This window comes from Symphalangus syndactylus, chromosome 21 (genome assembly GCF_028878055.3).
Source record: "Symphalangus syndactylus isolate Jambi chromosome 21, NHGRI_mSymSyn1-v2.1_pri, whole genome shotgun sequence".
In the NCBI taxonomy this organism is placed as follows: domain Eukaryota; kingdom Metazoa; phylum Chordata; class Mammalia; order Primates; family Hylobatidae; genus Symphalangus; species Symphalangus syndactylus.
This window is the reverse complement of record NC_072443.2, coordinates 18,728,235-18,751,014: the sequence shown is the minus strand read 5'-3', so window position 1 is coordinate 18,751,014 and position 22,780 is coordinate 18,728,235. Positions and strand designations below refer to the sequence as shown.

At 36.7% G+C, this 22,780-nt stretch overlaps 1 protein-coding gene across 2 annotated transcripts in view; it reads right to left on the bottom strand.

Annotated features, from left to right (window-relative positions):
• Positions 1 to 16,677: 16,677 nt before the first annotated feature.
• NSUN3 (NOP2/Sun RNA methyltransferase 3) overlaps positions 16,678 to 22,780 on the bottom strand; it is a 126,872-nt gene continuing 120,769 nt past the window's right edge. Inside the window, exons 9-11 of one of the 2 annotated variants that reach the window (XR_010118608.1) lie at positions 20,206 to 20,359; positions 17,376 to 17,471; positions 16,678 to 16,997 (exon numbers count right to left, since the gene is read on the bottom strand). The gene's annotated coding sequence lies outside the window, so the exon portion shown is untranslated. Of the gene's footprint in view, positions 16,998 to 17,375; positions 17,472 to 19,709; positions 19,775 to 20,205; positions 20,360 to 22,780 lie in introns of those variants that run through there. The other variant, XR_010118609.1, reaches the window with a different exon arrangement.

Below are 22,780 nucleotides of genomic sequence, written 5' to 3'. Positions count from 1 at the left end.
ACAAATTAGCAAGGAAAAAAAAAATCTCATCAAAAAGTGGGCGAAGGACACGAACAGACACTTCTCAAAAGAAGACATTTATGCATCCAAAAAACACATGAAAAAATGCTCATCATCACTGGCCATCAGAGAAATGCAAATCAAAACCACAATGAGATACCATCTCACACCAGTTAGAATGACAATCATTCAAAAGTCAGGAAACAACAGGTGCTGGAGAGGATGTGGAGAAATAGGAACACTTTTACACTGTTGGTGAGACTGTAAACTAGTTCAACCATTGTGGAAGTCAGTGTGGCAATTCCTCAGGGATCTAGAACTAGAAATACCATTTGACCCAGCCATCTCATTACTGGGTATATACCCAAAGGACTATAAATCATGCTGCTATAAAGACACATGCACACGTATGTTTATTGCAGCACTATTCACAATAGCAAAGACTTGGAACCAACCCAAATGTCCAACAATGATAGACTGGTTTAAGAAAATGTGGCACATATACACCATGGAATACTACGCAGCCATAAAAAATGATGAGTTCATGTCCTTTGTAGGGACATGGATGAAACTGGAAACCATCATTCTCAGTAAAGTATCGCAAGGACAAAAAACCAAACACCGCATGTTCTCACTCATAGGTGAGATTTGAACAATGAGAACTCATGGACACAGGAAGGGGAACATCACACTCCAGGGACTGTTGTGGGGTGGGGGTAGGGGGGAGGGACAGCATTAGGAGATATACCTAATGCTAAATGACGAGTTAATGGGTGCAGCACACCAACATGGCACAGGGATACATATGTAACAAACCTGCACATTGTGCACATGTACCCTAAAACTTAAAGTATAATAATAAAAAAATAAAAGAAAAGAATATTAAAAAAGAAAATGTGGCACATATACACCATGGAATACTATGCAGCCATAAAATATGATGAGTTCATGTCCTTTGTAGGGACATGGATGACGCTGGAAACCATCATTCTCAGTAAACTATCACAAGGACAAAAAACCAAACACCACATGTTCTCACTCATAGGTGGGAATTGAACAATGAGAACACGGACACAGGAAGGGGAACATCACACTCCAGGGACTGTTGTGGGGTTGGGGGAGCAGGGATGGATAGCATTAGGAGATATACCTAATGCTAAATGACGAGTTAATGGGTGCAGCACACCAACATGGCACATGGATACATATGTAACAAATCTGCACGTTGTGCACATGTACCCTAAAACTTAAAGTATAATAAAGAAAAGTATAAATTCAAAAAAAAAAAAAGAAGAAATGTTCAACATCACTAATGGTCAGGGAAATGCAAATCAACATCACGATGCAATACCACCTTACTCCTGAAAGAATGGCCATAATAAAAAAAAAATTAAAAAATAACAGATGTTGTGGATGTGGTGAAAGGGAACACTTTCACACTGCTGATGGGAATGTAAAATAGTACAACCACTATTGAAAACAGTACGAAAATTCCTTAAAGAACTAAAAGTAGATCTACCATTGATGCAGCAATCCCATTACTGGGTATCTATCCAGAAGAAAAGCAGTGATTATATGAAAAAGATACTTGCACATGCATGTTTACAGCAGGACAATTCACAATTGTAAAAATATGGAATTAGCCCAAATGTTCATCAATCAATGAGTGGATAAAGAAAATGTGGTTCATATATACTATGGAATACTACACAGCCATAAAAAGGAATGAGATAATGGCATCCACAGCAACTTGGATAGAGTTGGAGACTATTATTCTAAGTGAAGTAACTCAGGAATGGAAAACCAAACATCATATGTTGTCGCTCATAAGTGGGAGCTAAGCTATGAGGCTGCAAAAGCATAAGAATAATACAGTGGACTTTAGGGACTCGGGGGAAAGGGTGGAAGGTGGATGAGGGATAAAAGGCTACACATTGGGTCAAGTGTACACTGCTCAGGTGATGGGCACCCATCAAAGCCTCAGACATCACCACTAAAGAACTTATCCATGTAACCAAACACCACCTGTTCCTGTAAAACTACTGAAATATGAATAAAATGAAATTAAAAAAATGTATCGAAGACTTACAACTTGAAACTGTACTGCACTAGAAAAAAAACATGAGGGAAAAGCTCCATGATATTGGCCTGGGCGATGATTTCTTGAATATGAACCCCAAAGTACAGGCAACAAAAGCAAAAAGAGTAAAATAGAATGGCATCAAACTAAAAAGCTTCACAGCCAAGGAACCAATCAACAGAGTGAAGAGACAACCTACACTATGCGAGAATGTATTTACAAACCATACGTCTGGTAAGGGATTAATATTCAAAATGTAAAAGAAACTCAAATAATAGTAAGAAAACAACCCAATTAAAAAACAGACAAAGTATCTAAATACACATTTCTCAAAAGAAGGCATGCAAAAAAACAGGGTAAACCTAGAAGTGCCTTAGATGCGGCCATGGGAGCATCCACAGCCCTATGTGAGTACCCCAGTATGGTCTGCTGAGGCAAGGTTCTCTGCATGCTCAACAACTGGTAGCTATTATTATTGTATTATTCAAAAGCCCTCTATCCCTTAGTAGAGGTATTACAGAATGCTGAATTATCGACCTGAAAATTGCTCAACATATTTTTAGGCAAAAATTTAAGAATTTCCTCTTTAAAGTAATTATTTGGTATTTCTACAATCATTTATATTTGCAAATTGCTCCACAGTCATGCTCATTATATATGTTTCACCACATGTTTGACTCACAAATAGAATAAAATCAAGTTAAGTAAGTCAGAGGAGGCTCAATGCCTTCTTCAGTAAGTAACTTGGCAGCAGGGAATGGATAGGAATTATCCATTCCGGATTCAACAGTTTACAGCAGTATTTCCTCAAAGTATATTCTGTGGACCACTAATCCCAATAAATACTCCATGGGTCAAGAGTTCTATAGTCAAATAAGTGTAGGAACTTCACATAGCATATCTCACTCTTAAAGTTTTGCAATACGCATTGGCATCTTTGAGAAGCCTGGTGTTAAAAGACACTTGTTTAACTTTATTTACTCTTGCATTTCTAAGCCTTATTTGACCACAAAAAATTCTTTTTCAAATGGAGCTTACCTTTATGGGCATGTAGCAGTCATAGATAGAGTCAGTTCTCATATCCGTTTATCCCTTCTTCATTTTTACAATAATTCCCATTTTAGCTGGGTACATTGCCATTTAGACAAAAAGTTTTCTTGCCCAGATCCCCTTGCTGCTACATCTGGTCAAGTAACTAAGTTCTGACCAATGAGATATAAGTGGACATAATGTGTGTGGCAACTTAGAAATACCCTTAAAGGTAAGGAGCATTCCTATCTTTCAGTTGCCCCCTTCCTCCTTTCAGCTGATCAGAATGCAGTGATGGCTATAGCCTCAGAAGTTGAACCAGGAGGAGGGGCTCACTAAAGACAAGAAAGCTGCAAGACAGCAGGACCCAGACTCCTTATTGTGGGCCACCATACCAGTCAAATAGGGCCTAGCTCTAGACTTCTTTATGTGAGAGGGAAATAATCTTCAATCTTGTGTATATAATTGTGATTTTTTTTTCTGTTACTCAAGGCTGAGTCAAATCTCAATTAACAAGGTGTAACACCTACCATTATCTCATAGAGCTAATGTTCTTTAGAGGACTCTTTGAGAAGTGCTGGTCTAAATTCAGCTACTAAAACACCATGCCTCTTTTCCCACAGCAAGTGCAGTTATGTCTGAATCCAAACATATGTAATCTCCACTTATGTCAGATTTACATTTAATTCCAAATATTCACAAACAAAAGGCAGCAAGTAACTTGGAAGAACACTGGCTTATGTCGAAAAATGAACATTCAAGTCCTTACTCTGCCTCTTGAACTTAGAGAAGTATTCTAAAATCTCTGTGCCTCAGTTTACCTAAACACACAGTAAGAATAGTATAGTCACTAATTCACATAGTTGATATAATGGCTACATAAAATATAGGCCCCCAAAATCCTAAAAATTATGTAGTATACTATACAAAATATTTTACTGTTATTATTATTTTGCTGTTGTGGCTCAGAACGTGGTACCCCAAAATAGGGCATCTTAGCATGAATAGAAACATCACTCTCTGACCTTCCCCTGCATTTATTCCCTGAGGCCATGTAGCTAGGTCATTCTTGCATTGCTGTACAGACATCCACAGCCCTATGTGAGTACCCCAGTGTGCTCTGCTGAGGCAGAGACTGGGTAATTTATGAAGAACAGAGGTTTAATTGGCCAACGGTTCTGCAGGCTTTATAGGAAGCATGGTGCTGGCACCTGCTTGGCTTTTGATGAGGCCTCAGGAAGCTTTCAATCATGGCAGAAGACAAAGGGGAATTCCGCAGCAACTCACATGGTGAAAACAGAAGCAAGAGAGAGACTAGGGGAGAGGGGTACCACACACTTTTAAACAACCAGGTCTTGTGAGAACTCACTATTGTGAGGACAGGACCAAACCGTGAGAGATCCGCCCCCATACCCAGATACCTCCCACCAGGACCCACCTTCAACACTGGGAATTACAACTTAATAGGAGATTTGGCAGGGACACTAGACCACAAAAAGAATGCTTCCCTTCTTCCCTAAAGATCCTCACATGAGAGGCGTTGTGCCCCATACCAAGAGGAAAGGTATAAAGACGGAGGCACACAAATGAATCTTAACAAACAGGCCTTGCTAAGTTCCCCCAGTTTATTACCATTAGATCATACCCTTTTTGTCCAATCGTACTTCTACATGACTGGCTATTCTTAACTGAACCTCAGCAGCAAAATATAGTTTTCCCTGGGTCTTTGGCTCTTCATTTTTGAAGGCTCCCATGTCACATAAAACTTTGGGTAAATAGATGTGCTATGCTTTTCTCTTGTTAATCTGTCTTTTGTTTTGGCCATGAACTTTGTCATGGTGAAGGAAAAGATATTGTTTTATCTTCCCTACACCAGCATTTCAGCAAGAGCTCTTGTCCCAAACCTACCAACATGTAGGTGTGTGTTCTTGAGCTTTCTCACATCATTTCTATAGATGTCACTTCTCTGTGGACAGGTAGGACCAGCGAGACTCCTTGATCCCATTCCAGTGTAAATTCTAAGTGCAAATGGCATTCTTAGAATCTTGTCCCAGCTTCTCAGGAGGCTGAGGTGGGAGGATTGCTTGAGCTTGGGAGGTCAAGGCTGCAGTGAGCTGTGTTCATATTGCTGCACTCCAGCCTGGGTGACAGAGTAAGAGCAAGACTGTCTCAGAAAAAAACAAAAAACAAAACAAACAAACAAACAACAACCAAAAACAAACTTAAGACTAGAATGCAGCCTTTGGGGAGCTCATTAAGTCTATGTCTCTACATTAAGGTGAGATCACACCTCACCCATCCTAAAATTCTAAATTTATTAATTTATAAATTCATTAGTTCATAAAGACCTTGAGAGAAAAAAATTCTAAAACCTCATCTTCAAGAGCATAGCTCAGGGTTTAACAGCCTTCACTATAAGAACATTGCTGCTTAGAATTAAGTTTAAAAATTTTACCCTAGTTTAAGTCTCATGCTCTCTTGTGCATATTTTGATAGCAAAAATTTGGTACCGTTTGCTCAATATTCACCCTTTATGTGTGTGTGGGTATTTCCTAAAACAACCTTCTGAATATTGTGTCTGTAACTCACATTTGCCATGGCAATTGTTATTTCTATATTTTTTAAAAATCATATGAGATATCCACCTCACTGCTGAGGACTTTCATGAATATAATAGAAGTACTTCTAAATTTACTGATGTTAAGAAATCTATTTATAAGGAAAAGAGATTGAGTAACAAATTTACAAATCAAAACATGCTTTAAAGCTAAAATTGTCATTTCTAAACTAAGTAGCTAGAAAAATAAGACTATTAGTTAAAATAGGTACATACATTATTCAAATGACACAGCTAACATTTTAAGCTTAATATAAATGAAAAGCAAATGCCTAACTGGCAGTCATTTATTCTTGTCATTATACAACTAGAATAGGGCAAGCTAGTTTTGTATGTCATCATTCAAAGAAAGAGTGTTCCAACATCCTTTACAAAATTAAAATAATGCATAATATTAATTTTGTTTGTTTTCAGTTTCTAGGACATGTCTGACATATACTACTAGATATGTTCAGTCTCAATTTGCTGTTTTTATTGTAAATCCTGATGAAGGGTGTTAGCATTGCATTCAACAAGATTCATCAAGTGATTAATTTTCTGGAAGCAATATGAAATTAACCTAGTAAAATGGAGTTACTTAAAAACACTAATTAGATGTCTGTGTTTGCTTTTCAACCATGATCCCTATGCACTATTTAACTGCATAATCTACAGAACTGGTAATCTCCATTTGTCTCTATTGACAAACTTACCTTTATGAAGTCTGAACTGCAAGGAAAGTAGTTGAAGTTAAAAGTAAGAACAAAATGGGCCATATAAAACGAGTGCCACTTTGGTAACCATTAAAGGTCAATTTTCATATGAAAATATATTGTGGAGAATAAGAATTAGTTTTCTTACTGTTAGAGAAAGGAATTACAAACAAAGAATGAAAGAAAGTTAGAATAAAACCTATGGTGGTGAACTGGAATCTGAGGTAACTATATCAGTTTTTAATATAAATATCAGTGGATATAAAAATAAATACAGATGGCCGGGTGCAGTGGCTCACACCTGTAATCCCAGCACTTTGGGAGGCTGAGGCGGGTGGATCACAAGGTCACGAGATTGAGACCATCCTGGCTAACATGGTGAAACCCCGTCTCTACTAAAAATACAAAAAATTAGCTGGGCATGGTGGCTGGCGCCTATAGTCCCAGCTACTAGGGAGGCTGAGGCAGGGGAATGGCCTGAACCTGGGAGGCAGAGCTTGCAGTGAGCCAAGATCACGCCACTACACTCCAGCCTCGGTGACAGAGTGAGACTCTGTCTCAAAAAATAAAATAAAATAAAATAAAAATAAATACAGATATGTATATACGCATAGGTTAGTTTACATACACATATTTCCTACCTCTGTCCACTGAGAGAGCCTAGGAGCAAAGCTTTTTCAGCAGTAATGAGAATACCCAGGCCTTCATTACTTAATATCATCCTTCAGTAAAAGGAACCAGAGTTCTTGAAGGAATGTTGGATTCCAGGTCTGAGGCAGAGAAGGTATAAGACTATCTTGGAATATCTTGTGGTGTTAGAAATAAAGAAAATGCTAAAAATTGATCGGAGCACATTGAAGAACAACTTAAAGAAACTCAATGACCAAATCAGGGTCAATTTGAGAACAAAAATAAACAAAGACATATTAGATTAAAGCCCATAGTCCATAGTGATATAAATGATTGAATAAATTTAAAAATGAGTGACAAGGATAAGATTTTGCTAGCATCAAATTCTAATTAATAAATGTAGAAAGAATGATGGAAGTAGAAAATCAATATTAGGGCAAAAATAGTAACTATTACAGGTAAGAATCACAGATGAATGCTAAAATTAATATTAAGGTAGGAGAAGAAGCAGAGTATTTGCATGGCTTTAAACTATCTCTTCACCAGATACTTATTAATAACAAAAGAAAAAATAATAACTTTACAGTGGAGAAACCTAGCAGACACCACCTTAACCAGGGGATCAACGTTAAAATTATGTAATAAGACATAATGTATTAACACATATCAACATCCTATATGCCCTGACGTGATGCTCTGAGAAGGTCACAATATTACTACCATGGAATTCTAGCCAAAAATGCATAGTTTGAATTGAATCATGGGAAAACGTCAGACAAATTCAAATTCAGTGACATTCTACAGAATAACTGGTCCGTGCTCTTCAAAATGTCAAAATCATAAAAGACAAACAAAAACAGAGGAATTGTAATAGATTGGAGAAGACTAACAAACTATAACACTTAAGGCAAGATAGGATTATGGATTGAATCTTGGATTAGAAAATGGGTATTGGTGGTACAACTGGCAAAATTCAAAGAAAGTCTCTAGATTAATTAATAGTATTATTGTATCCAGGGTCATTTCTTAGATGTCATTAATTTTACTGTGGTTATGTGAGATGTTAATATTAGGAGAAGTTAGGTGAATGGTATATAAGAGTTTTCTGTGTTATATTTTAAAACTTTTGGTAAGTGTAAGATGATTTCAAATGTAAAATATTTCATCTTCACTCCCATTTTCATGAATTTCAATTGAAAACACTTAATCTTTGTGTTGAGGTTGTCTATTGCTATGAAATAAACCACTTCAGAGATAGTGGCTTAAAGCAACAGTCTATTATTATTATGTCTCATGTTTCCAGGGGTTGAATTTGAAATCATAGAAACAGCACAAATTGCTTTTTTTTTTTTTTGAGATGGAGTATTGCTCTGTCACCCAGGCTGGAGTGTAGTGGCACAATCTTGGCTCATTGCAACCTCCGCCTCCTGGATTCAAGTGATTCTCCTGCCTCAGCCTCCCGAGTAGCTGGGATTACAGGCACCCACTACCACACCCGGCTAATCTATGTATTTTTAGTAGAGACGGGGTTTCGTCATGTTGGCCAGGCTGGTCTTAAACACCTGGCTTCAAGTGATCCACCCACCTTGGCATCTCAAAGTGCTGGAATTACAGGCGAATTGCACAAATTTGATAACAGATGAAATGAACCAATTTCTTGCAGACACAACATGCCAAAACTCACACAAGAGGAAATAGACAATATGAGTAGGCCTATATCTATAAAGGAAATTGAACCAATAGTTAATAATCTTCCAACACAGATAGCACCTGGCCCAGATGTGTTCACTGTTGAATTCTACCAACATTTAAGAAAGAAATGATACCAATTCTCTATAATCTTTCAGAAAATAGAAACAAAGGAAATACTTTCTAATTCATTCCATGAGGCCAGCATCATCACAACACCAAAACCAGACAAGATTTTACAAGAAAATAAAACTGCAGAACAATATATCTCATAAACATAGATGCAGAGGTAATAAATACAATATTATAAAATCAAACCAACAAGGTATAAAAGGAATTATATATCACAACCAAGTGAGATTTATCCAAGATTTGAAAGGCTGGTTTAACATTTGAAATAAATCTATGTAATCTATCACATCATCAGGCTAAAGAGGAAAACTCACATGATATGTCAATAGACACAGACACCAATTCATAAAAAAAAAATCTCTCAGCAAACTAGGAATAGAGTTGAACTTCCTCAACTTGATCAAAAAACATCAACAAAAAAACCCATTGCTAACACATCTTATAGTAAGAAACTGAAGCTCTCTTACTAAGATCAGGAACAAGGCAAGGATGTCCCCTGTCATTACTGCTTTTCAGCATCGTAGGGGAAGTCCTAGTAAATGCAATAAGGTGAGAAAGAGAAATAAAAAGTATACAGATGAGGAAGGAAGAAAAACAACTATCTGTTCACAGATGACATGACCATCTATGCAGAAAATTTGAAAGAATCAACAAAAAATTCCTGGAACTAACAAGCAATTATAACAAGGTTGCAGGATACAAGGTTAATGTACAAAAGTCAATCACTTTCCTAATACCAACAATGAACAAGTGGAAATTGAAATTAAAAGGACATTTGCATTACATTACGTTAGCATTCATTTACATTAGCACCCCCAAAAATGAAATACTTAGGTATAAATCTAACAAAATATGTTCAAGAACTATACGAGGAAAACTACAAAACTAATGAAAGCTATCAAAAAAGAACAAAATAAATGGGGAGATATTCCATGTTTATGGATAGAAAGACTCAACGTTGTCATGATGTCAGTTCTTCCCAACTCGGTCTATAGATTCAACACAATCCCAGTCAAAATTCCAGCAAGTTATTCTGTGAGGGGCAAAAGCTGATTCTAAAGTTTATAAGGGAGGTAAAAGGATCAAAATAGCCAGCTCATTACTGAAGGAGAAGAAAAAAAGTCTGAGTACTGATGCCACCTGACTTCAAGACTTATTACAAAGCTATAATACTCAAGACAGTGTGAACTGTCCAAAAAATAGAAAAATAACTCTATGAAATAGAATAGAGACCCTGGAAATAGACACACATAAATATAATTAACTCGTCTTTGACAAACGGAGCAAAGACGGTCTTTTCAACAAATGGTGCTCATACCATTGGACAACAATCATGCAATAAATAGTGATAAATCTAGACACAAACCTCACACCCTTCATGTAAATTAACTCAAAATGGATCATAGACCTAAATGTAAAACATAAAGCTATAAAACTCCTAGAAGATAACATAGAAAAATAACTTGATGGCCTTAGCTATGACAATGGCTTTTTAGAGACAATACCAAACGCACAGTTCATGAAAGGAGTTGATAAACTGGACTTCACTAAAATTAAAAAGTTTATACTCCGCATGACATGGTGTCAAAAAAAATGAGAAGACAAGCCATAACCTGGGAGAAAATATTTGCAAAAGATACATCTGATAAAAGATTATTATCTAAAATATACAAAGAACTCTTAAAACTCAACAATAAGAAAATGAACAACTTTATTTAAAAAATGAGCAAAAGACCTGAACAGACACCTTCCCAAAGAAGACATACAGATGGTGAGCAAGCGTATGAAAAGATGTTCAACATCGTATATCTTCAGAAAATTGAAAATTAAAACAACAGCAAATGGCCAAAATTCAAAACATTGAAAACACCAAATGCTAGTGAAGATGGGAAGCAATAGATATGCTCATTCGTTGCTGGTGAGAATGTGAAATGGTACAGCTACTTGGTAAGACTGTTTGGCAATTTCTCACAAAAGTAAATATTCTCTAACCATATAACCCAGCAATCACACTCCTTGATACCCCTGGTATTTACCCAAATGAATGGAAAATTTATGTCCTTACAAAAACCTGCACATAGATGTTTACAGAAACTTCAGTCATGATTGCTAAAACTTGAAAGCAACCAAGCTTCCCTTCAGTAGAGAGTGGATACATTCATCTGTATCCATTCATCTGTAACTGTGGTACATCCAGACAATGGAATATTATTCAGTGCTTAGAAGAAATGAATTATCAAGCCACGAAAAGACATGAAGGAATAGGAGAAACTTAAATGCATATTACTAAGTGAAAGAAGCCAACCTGGATAGGCTGCATATTGTCTGATTTCAGCTATAGTAGGTTATGGAAAATACAGAACGAAGGAGACAGTAAAAAGATCAGTAGCTTCCAGAGCTGAGAGAAGGGATGGATGAATAAAGGATTTTCATGGCAGTGAAATTATTCTATATAATGCTACAATGGTGGCTACTTGTCACTATGCATTTGTCAAAATCCATAGACTGTACAACACCAAGAGTGAACCCTAATGTACACTTTGAACTCCAAATAATAATGATGAGTCAAGCAGGTTCGTCAGTTGTAGCACATGTAGCACCATGGTACAGGAGGTCAACATTAGGGGAAGTTGTGAGTTTGTGGAAATTGATGTATATGGGAACTCTGTACTTTCTGCTCCATTTTGCTGTGAACCTAAAACTGCTCTAAAAAGATTGTTTGTTAATTTTTAAAAAATTTTCTTTATATTAAAATGATCAATTTGGCATTTGCTGGAAATACTTATCAAGCAAAACACAGTAAATGCCAATCACAAAAGAAAAGATTGACAATTCCTAATGCATTAAAATTAGAAACTTCTGTCAATAAGAGATACCATAAACAATTTTTTTAAAAGCTACAGTCTGGGAAAAGATATTTATAACTCATAAATGTCCAGAACAACTCTAAAAAAAAGTCAAACAAGCCAATAGAAAAGTAGTAAAGGAAATGAAGAGGCAATTCACAAAGGGGACCCTAAGTGACCCATAGAAATAAAACAAATGCATAACCTCAGTAGCAATCAGGAGAATGTAAATTTAAACCTAAGATATTATTTCACATCTATCAAGTCAGCAGACATTTTTAGAAGCCTGAAATTACTAATATTTGGTGTGGATGTGGAGAAATACAAAATTTCTATACAGTGATAGAGGATAAATTGCTCTCTACCACTTTAGAGAGTAACTTAGCAATATCTTGTAAAGATAAAAATATTCAGCCCTAGAAAAACTTTATCCCACAAGAACAAAAAGGTATATACATAAAATGTTTGCTACAACATTGTTTGTAACCTAAATGTCCATCAGCAGGAAATGATTAAGTATGTTTTGATACATTTGTTCAATGAAGCACTATACAACCATTAAAATAAGTGAACTAAAATTACGTCTATTATCATGGACCAATTTCAAAACCATAGAGTGGTGTGAAAATAGTGAATAATCGAATGGTATGTGTAGTGCAATAGTATTTATGTAAAGCTAGAAAAGATGCGGATCAGTTCCACATGTTTTTTATAGCTACACACAGTTTTAGAGTGTAAAAATTTGCAAGGGAGTGATAAAAACGAATTTGGGCCTCTCTCAGTTATTGTATCAGAGGAAGGTACACAGAGTAGCTTCAACTTTTTGTAAAATGTTATTCTATTTTTAAAAATTGTATAGCAAGTAGAACAAAATGGTTATATTTTATATAATATTCTCCTAAATTTTCTGTGCATTGGAAATATTTCTTAGTTATGGGTAAATATGATAAATTCAAACAATTTAAAAGTTCACTGTCTTATTAGTACTTATTCCTGGCGTTGGCAGGACAATCTTCCTGAATTTCATAGCTGTAATAGGAGAAATTCTTTAATAACCTAATAACTTTGACCACAAGAAATGAAAATAGGAACTAAAATCAGGACATGAATTTGTAAGAAAAATCCATAGCCATGAATCCCCTAAATCATGAAAATGAAAGAACACCTCAAGGCATTATCTTTCACTGCTCAGTAAGAGACGAAAACTGACAGAAATTGAGTACTCTGAACATGATATTTTGTTTGGCTCTCTAATAACTCCAACTAGTTATTAGACAAAATTTCACTCAGGAAACAAGCCGAATCATGCAGAGATGCCATCTGAAAGTGTATGAGTCACTATAGCAAATGGAAGGCTAGTCTTTCATCCTGAATTGGGAAGTTAAAAAATCAAACCTAGGTGAGGGTCTAAATGAACATGCAATAATTTCGCATCTTGTGTTTGATTTTAGAAGTTCTCTGCAGAAGTGGCAATGATAGGTCAAACAATTTTGTCTCTAGACCATCCTTGCTTTGAAATGCCATCAAGGAAAAATCAGTTATACTCCAGAGAAATGCATTTTTAAAAAATTGTCAAACCCTTTGATTAGCTTCTCTATTGCTTCTATATCTATACTGTTTTTTTTTTTTTCTCATAGATTGGTTTTTAGATATCCCAATGCTGAACAAGCTTCATGCATCTTTATGCTAGAATGAACAGGTGCAAAGGCAACAATGTCCTCAAATGCTGTCCTCTCAACATGCACAGCCCCACTCCCTAGAGAGTAAAGCCTAAGGAAGGACAAGGTTTTTTGCATTCCCAAAATTTTGCAAAATTTTATCCAAATAATATTTGTTGTTACATTTCACCAAAGCACTAAAAAGTCAGCATCGTTATCAACCTTCAATACTAGGCATAAAAGAAAAAAAAATTCTAAACTACTAACCTCTTTACTCCTTTAAAATTTGGCCCTTACTTATGGAGGCCTTTCATTGCGTGTGATGGCTCTCAGGTGGAATCTAGTGAAATCCCAGGCATCCAGATAAAAATGTAGAGTTTCATGAAAATCTAATTATTGCATTTTTCTATCATGGAAAATGGTATATATTAGGGAGGACTTCTAGATAAGTAATTTAATTTATTTTTAATTTCTGTATCTGATGTTCTTTGACCTTTACCTACATCACAGATACCTTTTTGCAACGGGAAAATGAATAACATGGCAGAGAGCAAGTTATTAACTACTCACGAGATTATGAGCAGTTAATTTTCCCAATGACTCATTTCTTGAGAATTCTATTATCATCTCAAAGTATGACAAAATTCATGGGAAAAAAATGAGAAGCCCTTATATTTGAAACAATGGAGCATCTATAGGGTATTATCTTATATAGTTGGGTATTTTATGGATTTCATCAGAAGATGGGGTGAAAAGCCTGTGCATTGCTGATGCTTTGAGTACTTGAGTCCTTTCCCATTCGCTTGAGCCCCTCACAGCAACCCTCAATGATGGACTAAGGAGATGCAATTCTTCTCCCCATACCCTCTGCCTCATGCTGCCTTCTGTCTCAGTCACATTCCTTAAGGGCAAATAACTTCTCATTGCATTCATCTTCTTTTCTTATGCTTAGCAGACTGTCTGGTATACAGTGGGGCTCAATAAATATGAAAGAAATAAATTCTCCACATTTCACAGACGTGGAAGCTGAGGCTCAGAGAGGTAGAGAGACTTGTCCAAGGTGGAAAAGCAAATCCCAAGCCTCGTGACTTTGGCAGTCCACTTCGCCTTGCCCATGTTAAGCGATGGAGGGCCACTAACTCCAGACTCTCCTGTTAGGCAGCTTACAATGAAAACTACAGATTTCTCATGTTCTTCAAAAGGAAGGTGGCCCAAAGAGAGTGAAACCTAATTAAGAGGATATAACGTGGTAAAATATTCATTTACTGATAGTGATAACATCCTGCTCAAGTCAACTAGTGATGACATTTCTGACTGCTACCTTACTTCTCAAAGCTGCTAAAAAGGGTAATTTTCTGCTCCTACATGATTTAAATCCCTTGAGATCCATTCACACTTAGTGTACTCTAAGAATGAAAAATGAACGTTGTTTCCCACCATGTGTACCTTGAAGCATTTGCTCCTCAGCAGGATTGTATAACAGACACCTTTCAAGTGATTCCATGTCAATTAAGAGAAAGCAACTTTAGTTGTGATTGTGGATATTAAAACCAGGTGTGATTTCCTGGCTCTGTTTAGTCAAATCTCCCCAGGTCCCGTTCCATATAACAGCTCTCGGTTTGGTCTGGTCTAGGTAGATTGGGTGTACATTCCTGTTTATTGTGCCACAGCAAGCTTCCAATAGAATGTTGTTAGGGTGATTTCACACAGTGGCTGCGCAGGTGTGTTCTGCATAGGAGAAAAGGTTTTTCATCTTTGCGAATGCAATGAGATTTCATTCTGAATTCATGTAAAGCCTCAAATGAGGTTACGATGGTAAACATCACAGGAGAAAAAGTTAACAATGACAGTCGCGGTTCTCAAAATATTTTGGCTTTTTTCACCAAATTATTTATGGAGGAAACTTATTCTGTGCTTTACTTCTGTGGCTTGCTGTCAGAAGAGTGAGTTAGAGTAGAAGAGTGTGATTATTTTTACTAATGACCTTTTTTAATCATTATTTTTTACTGTTTATCAATGAAATGCATGGAGGAAGTAGAATGAAGTCTCATTTCATATTTAATACATTTAATATTGTTTGAATTTTCAGTGTGTGCTACCTTAGTAATTTTACATATTAATGAAATTTTTAAATGATGGACATCTTCCCAAATATGCTTATTTTTACACAATGTTCATTTTTTAAAACTCTGACAATAACAAAACGTAGCAAATAGCAAGAAATATATATATATGAAGCAACCACATAACTCAGTGAGAGACGTCAACTGAGAACATTCATATATATATTTATTCAAATTAAATTAGAAAAATATGTTTAACATGGATAATATAGTTTTGTTATATATTTCCTTCTCTTAATAATATATAACAATTATTTTTCCACATTAATGTATGAGTGTCTACAGCATTATTTTTAATGTCTTCAAAATATTCCATGATGAGCATGTTTTAAATATTTGTTAACCAATCCCTCAATAACATATATTTAGTTTGCCTCCAAATATTGTAATATTTCTCAATATTATAGATAATGCTATATAAGCATTTATATGCTTCTCCAATTAATTAGTTAGGATAAGGATGTTGAAGATATGCAGATTTTAGCGCTCTTATTACGTATCAGACTGTCTTGCAAAAATTTTAACTAACAGGTATTCCTACCCACTGTATAGTAAAGATACCACCAATTTATTATTTACAATGGGTATCTTATTTATCACAAAAACAAAATAAAAAATTATTTTTTAAATTTTCATTAATGAAAACAAGCTACAGAAGCAAGAACATTAATACCAACAGCCTCCTTGTTCAAATTCCTTTCCTTGGGAGAAAGGAAGGAAGGAGCTACAATTTGTTGGGTACCTATCATTGGCCTAAAAGGAAGAAGCTAAAGCTAAATTAATGCAAGTAGAGTTTATTTGGGCCAAGCTTGAGAACTGCAACCAGGAAGCAGAGATTTAAGTTGCCCTGAATATACACTCTGATTAGCAGCAGTTACAAATGGATTCTTAAAGGCAAAATAAGGGAAACAGGGAGTAGGCTGACACAAAGTTGTATATCAGAAATTCCCACAGGTTTACAGAAATAACATTGATCAGTGATTGGCTATACCTTGTTAAGCTATACGGTGTGGGTTATAGTGTCTGGTGTGGCATTATTAGGGTAATGTATAAGTACTTGTGACAATAGCAAGCAATTTTTTAAGAGATGAATACATAGCTCAAAGGCGGAAGTAGAAAATAATTGCTGTATCATTCGATTGTCTCTCTGGGCTTGAACATTAAAGAGACGTGCATTCTTCGGATAAAATTATTTTATTTTCTCACTGTAATGGACCAGTCACCAAGAAAAGTGCTTGATATGAGGCATTTCATTCAGTCTTTGATAACAACTCGGGAAATAGACACGTATTATGATTCCTATGTTACAGATAAGGCAGTCAAGTTTCACAAAGGTTGAGTATCTTGAGCAAGGTTACCTAGATAACCTTGAGATGTGAAGGCAGATTTGTCTGACACTATATTTAAGTTTGATGTTCACCAAATTTCCAACTATTTACGATGTTAGCAACACATGATCTTGCTGAGTTCAATATAATTCAAGGCACTCCTGGTCTTAGATCTGGAAGAAATATCTGGTTCAATATTTACATCTTTTATAGGGAAACACATAAAGCAAATAGGGAGGAAATGAGAATATTAGTTTGAAATATTTTCACAAAACTTTCAACTAAGGGATTATTTATATTCTGTAAAACTCAACATTTCAATGATAGAACTTTTAAAATGGGCTTAAGGAAAAGATATTTTCAGCTACGCACTTTTGCCTTAAATTAAAATTTAAAAAAAAAACGAGTTTAACTTACTAATGAGTATGTACCCTGAGAAATAAATGGCAGATAAAAAATAAAAAGGCAAAATGAGAACTAAGAAGGCAACGACGTACATCAGGGAATAAGCACTGAAGAACAATAGTGACAACTTCTAATGCATAACTCACATCCCACACGCCCATATGAAAGGCACAATCTTGAGTAATAGACGTAGCAGTCACTTATAATATCTGTTCTCATACTTGGTGTTAATGAAAGTGGAGCTGCAGGAGGGAAATGCACATGTTTTTTGTTAGCAATACACGGGTAACTTCACCTGTTCCAACTTTTTACATTCCTTTTGTTGACTACATGTTTATAGAGTTTTTCATGTTGGAATTTAATCATAAAGTCGTCATTTTAAAAAGACAATTACACCCTATTTTACTCAGTGCCATATCATGTTAAACTGTATAGCTTTAGTTAAGTTTCCTGTATAAATGATTACTCCTTAATATGGCATTTTAAAGAAGTAAGTGGAGCAACACGAAGATTCTGAATATTTTTCTAGACTTTTCCCCTTATAGTAAAGCAGCACAAACTAAAATTCCCAAATTTTAAGTCAGCTGATTATGAAATCTCGTATTTCTCTTTTTTTTTTTTTTTTTTTGAGACGGAGTCTTGCTCTGTCACCCAGGCTGGAGTGCAGTGGCGCAATCTCGGCTCACTGCAAGCTCCGCCTCCCGGGTTCACGCCATTCTCCTGCCTCAGCCTCTCCGAGTAGCTGGGACTACAGGCGCCCGCCACCACGCCCGGCTAATTTTTTTGTATTTTTAGTAGAGACGGGGTTTCACCGTGGTCTCGATCTCCTGACCTCGTGATCCACCCGCCTCAGCCTCCCAAAGTGCTGGGATTACAGGCGTGAGCCACCGCGCCCGGCTTCTCTTTATTTTAATGTTATATTTTGCACTTTTCTTCCAACAATGCAACCTGCTTTTGAAATATGTGCAGTGCCCCATATACACCATGGAATATTATGCAGCCATAAAAAACAGATGAGTTCCTGTGCTTTGCAGGGACATGGATGAAGCTGGAAACCATCATTGTAAGCAAACTATCACAAGGACAGAAAACCAAACACCGCAAGTTCTCACTAGGTGGGAGTTGAGCAATGAGAATACATGGACACAGGGTAGGGACCATCACACACTGGGGCCTGTCTTGGGGTGGGGGCAGGGGGGAGGGATAGCATTAGGAGAAATACCTAATGTAAATGACGAGTTAATGGGTGCGGCAAGCCAACATGGCACATGTATGCCTATGTAACAAACCTGCACATTGTGCACATGTACCCTAGAACTTAAAAGTATATATATATATATATATATACACACACGTGTATATACACATATATATACACACGTGTATATACACATATATATACACATATATATACACGTATATATATATACACGTATATATGTACATATATACGTGTATATATACACGTATGTATATGTACATATATACGTATATATGTATATATGCGTATATGTGTGTGTGTGCGTGTGTATATATATATATATTTAAAAAAAGAGGGCTGGGCACGGTGGCTCACGCCTGTAATCCCAGCACTTTGGGAGGCTGAGGCAGGTAGATCATTAGGTCAGGAGATCGACACCATCCTGGCTAACACAGTAAAACCCCGTCTCTACTAAAAATACAAAAAATTAGCTGGGAGTGGTGGAGGGCGCCTGTAGTCCCAGCTACTCGGGAGGCTGAGGCAGGAGAATGGCATGAAGCCAGGAGGCGGAGCTTGCAGTGAGCCCAGATGGCGCCACAGCTCTCCAGCCTGGGCGGACAGAGCAAGACTCGGTCTAAAAAAAGAAAAAAAAAAAATGAAAAGAAAGAAATATGTACAGTGCCCTAGTGCTTGTAGGAAACTGGATGCTAATCTTGTTTTTTATTTCACAACTTAAATTTACAAAATCACAAAACTAAAATCAGAAGACAAGGAAACTAGGAAAATCCTAGCTGGCTCAAGCTTGGGAGAGAGAAACCTTTTTTTCTTTTTCTGTTTGCAAATATACACCCAAAGAGAAAAATTTAGGAGTGGGAGTGATGCTGGCATTCCCATCTAATCTGATAGATATTTGAAAAACTAACCTTTATTCTAATTTATCTATGCTGTGGGAAATCACTTTTAACCATGTGTTGACAAAAGGCATCTCCCAGAATCCTGATAATTGATGCAGGTAGGGTGGTTATCTTTAATCTGAGACTGAGTTAAAAAAGTCTTCCTTCCCCCACCGCAAACACACACACATTCACAAAGGGTACTGACTCCCTAATAGAAAAATCTCCAGAATGCCTCCAAGGCATTCAACCTGTGTTAAGGCAGCGCTAATCTCAATTGAAGCACTTCTGATATAAAATCAATTGTTTCAATACCTTAAAAGAAATCTCCCTAAATAAACAAATGCATGAATAGTATGGTATTGTTTTTACCGAGGAGTTTGAGGAGTTTTAGATTTGGCAATATTCTGACTTCCCTACAGATATAAGACACTGGCATTCATCACGGACACTATTAAGAGAAAAAAAAAGTTTGATTATACTATTTCTGATGAATCTCAATTAAAAAGCCACAGATAAGTTTTGTTTCACTTTATTAGTATTGGCCAGAAAGCATCCTTCAATTCTCTTGGACATATTGGGAATATAGCCTCACTCAGCTCCCTTGCCCTGGCCTCTGCAGAAGCAATGTTTCAAAGAATAAGAATTCTGTCATTAGAAGAGCAACATGTGAGAGATGAAAGATGCCCAAGCTCTCATGGGCAGACAGCGTTCATTAGAACTCTGAGAGCTGAGGTCTCTCACCAACTCAATTTAGGCAACTTTTATTTACTTAACACTTAGAAAAACTGTAAAGAAAGAATAGATAGCCATCAGGCTATTCCTAAATTACCTCAGGAGTAACACAACTCTTCTTTCCTGCTGGGTAGGGTATCCACTTACTTCTCCACAGAGGGGTTCCATTTTCTACTTCACTTTTTTGACAGCAGCATGGGTCTCCTCCTACTGAGAGTCAGGCCTGGGGGGCATTTTCAATTAGAGCAGAAGGAAGCTTCTTAACAGTCTTTTCATATCTTGATCCAAATGCCCTAATGCCCTGAGTGGGAAAACACATAGATTGCAAACTGATGTTCCTACAAAATCCATATTTGCATCCTTGCTGCATAACTAAAATATAGGACTGGTACATTGAAAATCACAGAGAAGGGACATTTAAAATCATTTAGTTGACTTCCAGACCATAAAACCTCTACCTGTGAGCCAGACCTGACATTAACCTTCAAAACTCAGGTTAAGACTTTTTTGTTGTTGTTGTGATGGAGTTTTACTCTGGTTGCCCAGACTGGAGTGCAATGGCGTGATCTCGGCTCACCACAACCTCCACCTCCAGGGTTCAAGCGATTCTCTTGCCTCAGCCTTCCAAGTAGCTGGGATGACAGGCAAGTGCCACCATACCCGGCTAATTTTGTATTTTTTTAGTAGAGACAGGGTTTCTCCATGTTGGTTAGGCTGGTCTCAAACTCCTGACCTCAGGTGATCCGCCTGCCTCGGCCTCCCCAAAGTGCTGGGATTACAGGTGTGAGCCATCGCGCCCAGCCTTATTAAGTCTTAAATGGGGAAAGGAACAGAGGGGAAGACTCAGGGGCTTGCAGACTGGGGAAGGGAAGGAGACCCAAAATGTACATCTCTGTGAACAGTTGTAACCTCTTGTTAGTAAGAAGTATTTGAAGTACTTTAGAGTTTACATTTAATGTTTCACATGTTTTAGAAAAGATAATTTCAAAGTGTCTCGTTTATGTATATTAATGAACAAATATGAAGAGCAAACACACAAAGCTTACACAGTACTAGACACTTTCAATGCTTTATATATATTAAACTTCCTTAATCCCCACCACAGCCCTATAAAGAGGTACTATTGTTATTACTATTATTTACAGGTTAGGGAACTGAGAGGTTCGTTAACTTTCCCAAGGTCACACAGATAGTAAGTATTACGGCTGGGTTCATTTCCAGGAATTCTGGCTCCAGAGTTCATGCTGTCAACTCCCACATGATACAACCTCTTTGAGTTCTGGAAGATAATTAAATTTTATTTTTCTTTTAAACGTCATACAAAGGCATCAACTGGATTTACTCTCAGGCAATATACCTAATCCCTTCCTCCTCCTCCTCCAAGTTCCCTGAGTAGGTTTATTTTAAAGGTGTGTGCATTTAAGTTTTTATATTCTCAGAGATTATTTTGTAAATAGCATAAAATTCTTTGGAATTCCCAGATACATGCAAATAAAATTTGGAACTGATATTTGATGCTTTAACAAGCTGTGCCAAAGTCATTTTTAATACTACAAAAGATAAGTTTCAATAGCGAAATGATTGGTTTATTTATTTATTCAATTATTCACAATATGTAGAGCATGAGATCTTTTGGGTTAATTTTACAGATGAAAAATTTCATAGAAAGTGGAGAAATGAACAGATGGCATAATTCCAGGAAAAGCCAGGAAACTTAGTAGTTTTCTGCATAGTAATTTAAAGTAAAATTCACGTCAAAACCAAAGCATATGACTAGTTAAAGCAGGCAATCTGTTGTCTGGGTTAGAGTTTACAGAAAAAAGCATAAATATCACCAATAAGTGTATCATCTCTGACTCCAGAGATGTTCCTACACCCTCTAATTGGTGCCATTCTGTACTAATCAATACATTACAAGCACCTAATAGGCACTTCTGCAAATCCTGGAGAAACAACTCACACCACCAAAAGCACGGTAGCCCTGAATATTCATACCGAAGTGCAAATGTTAATTCATGCAGTGCTTGCGTTAAACTGGTCTAATTATCTACTGAAGGAATCTATTAAAGGCATGCTGTCAATCCTACAGATTGGGTTCAGCAAAGTGAAACCGAATTGCGTGCCTTTTCAGCTAATTGCAAAATTCTGCCTGACATGCTTTAAGAATGGTCAAAAAAAGTACACACAGCCAGCACACAGCTCCCAGTGAACATTGCTGCTTCTCCTCTTGTCAATCAAGGGAATACAGGACACAATGATAGGAAGAGAAGCACAGCCTAGGAGACGGGTGTCCTTTCATTACATCTCATATGGTCTCATGAGGAATGTGGCATGCTGCAAACCACCCGATTTTTTTTTTTAATCTCAAGCTGCATATACCCGGGTTTTCATTGCATAGTTTGAAACAAGAACCAATAACTTTTAAACCTTAACGATATTTCTCAATGGCTATGTTTAGTATTCCTATCGATTTAGGGGGATAAAAAAGTCTGTTTATAGAATTCTTTTTCCCGTTTGTCTCTAACATTAGAATAAAAAATAAAAGTAAGATCCTTCCCTTACTGCCACCCTCACTTCCTCTAGCTTCGCTGCATCACAGGTTTCAACTAGCTTCTCCCACACTCAGATAATGCTGAGGAAAGCTTGTTAGGAGGACAGAGGAACTACTTTACAACAGACCCTCTCTATTATTTTCCAAAATATTTTGTGGGGTGTGGCTGCT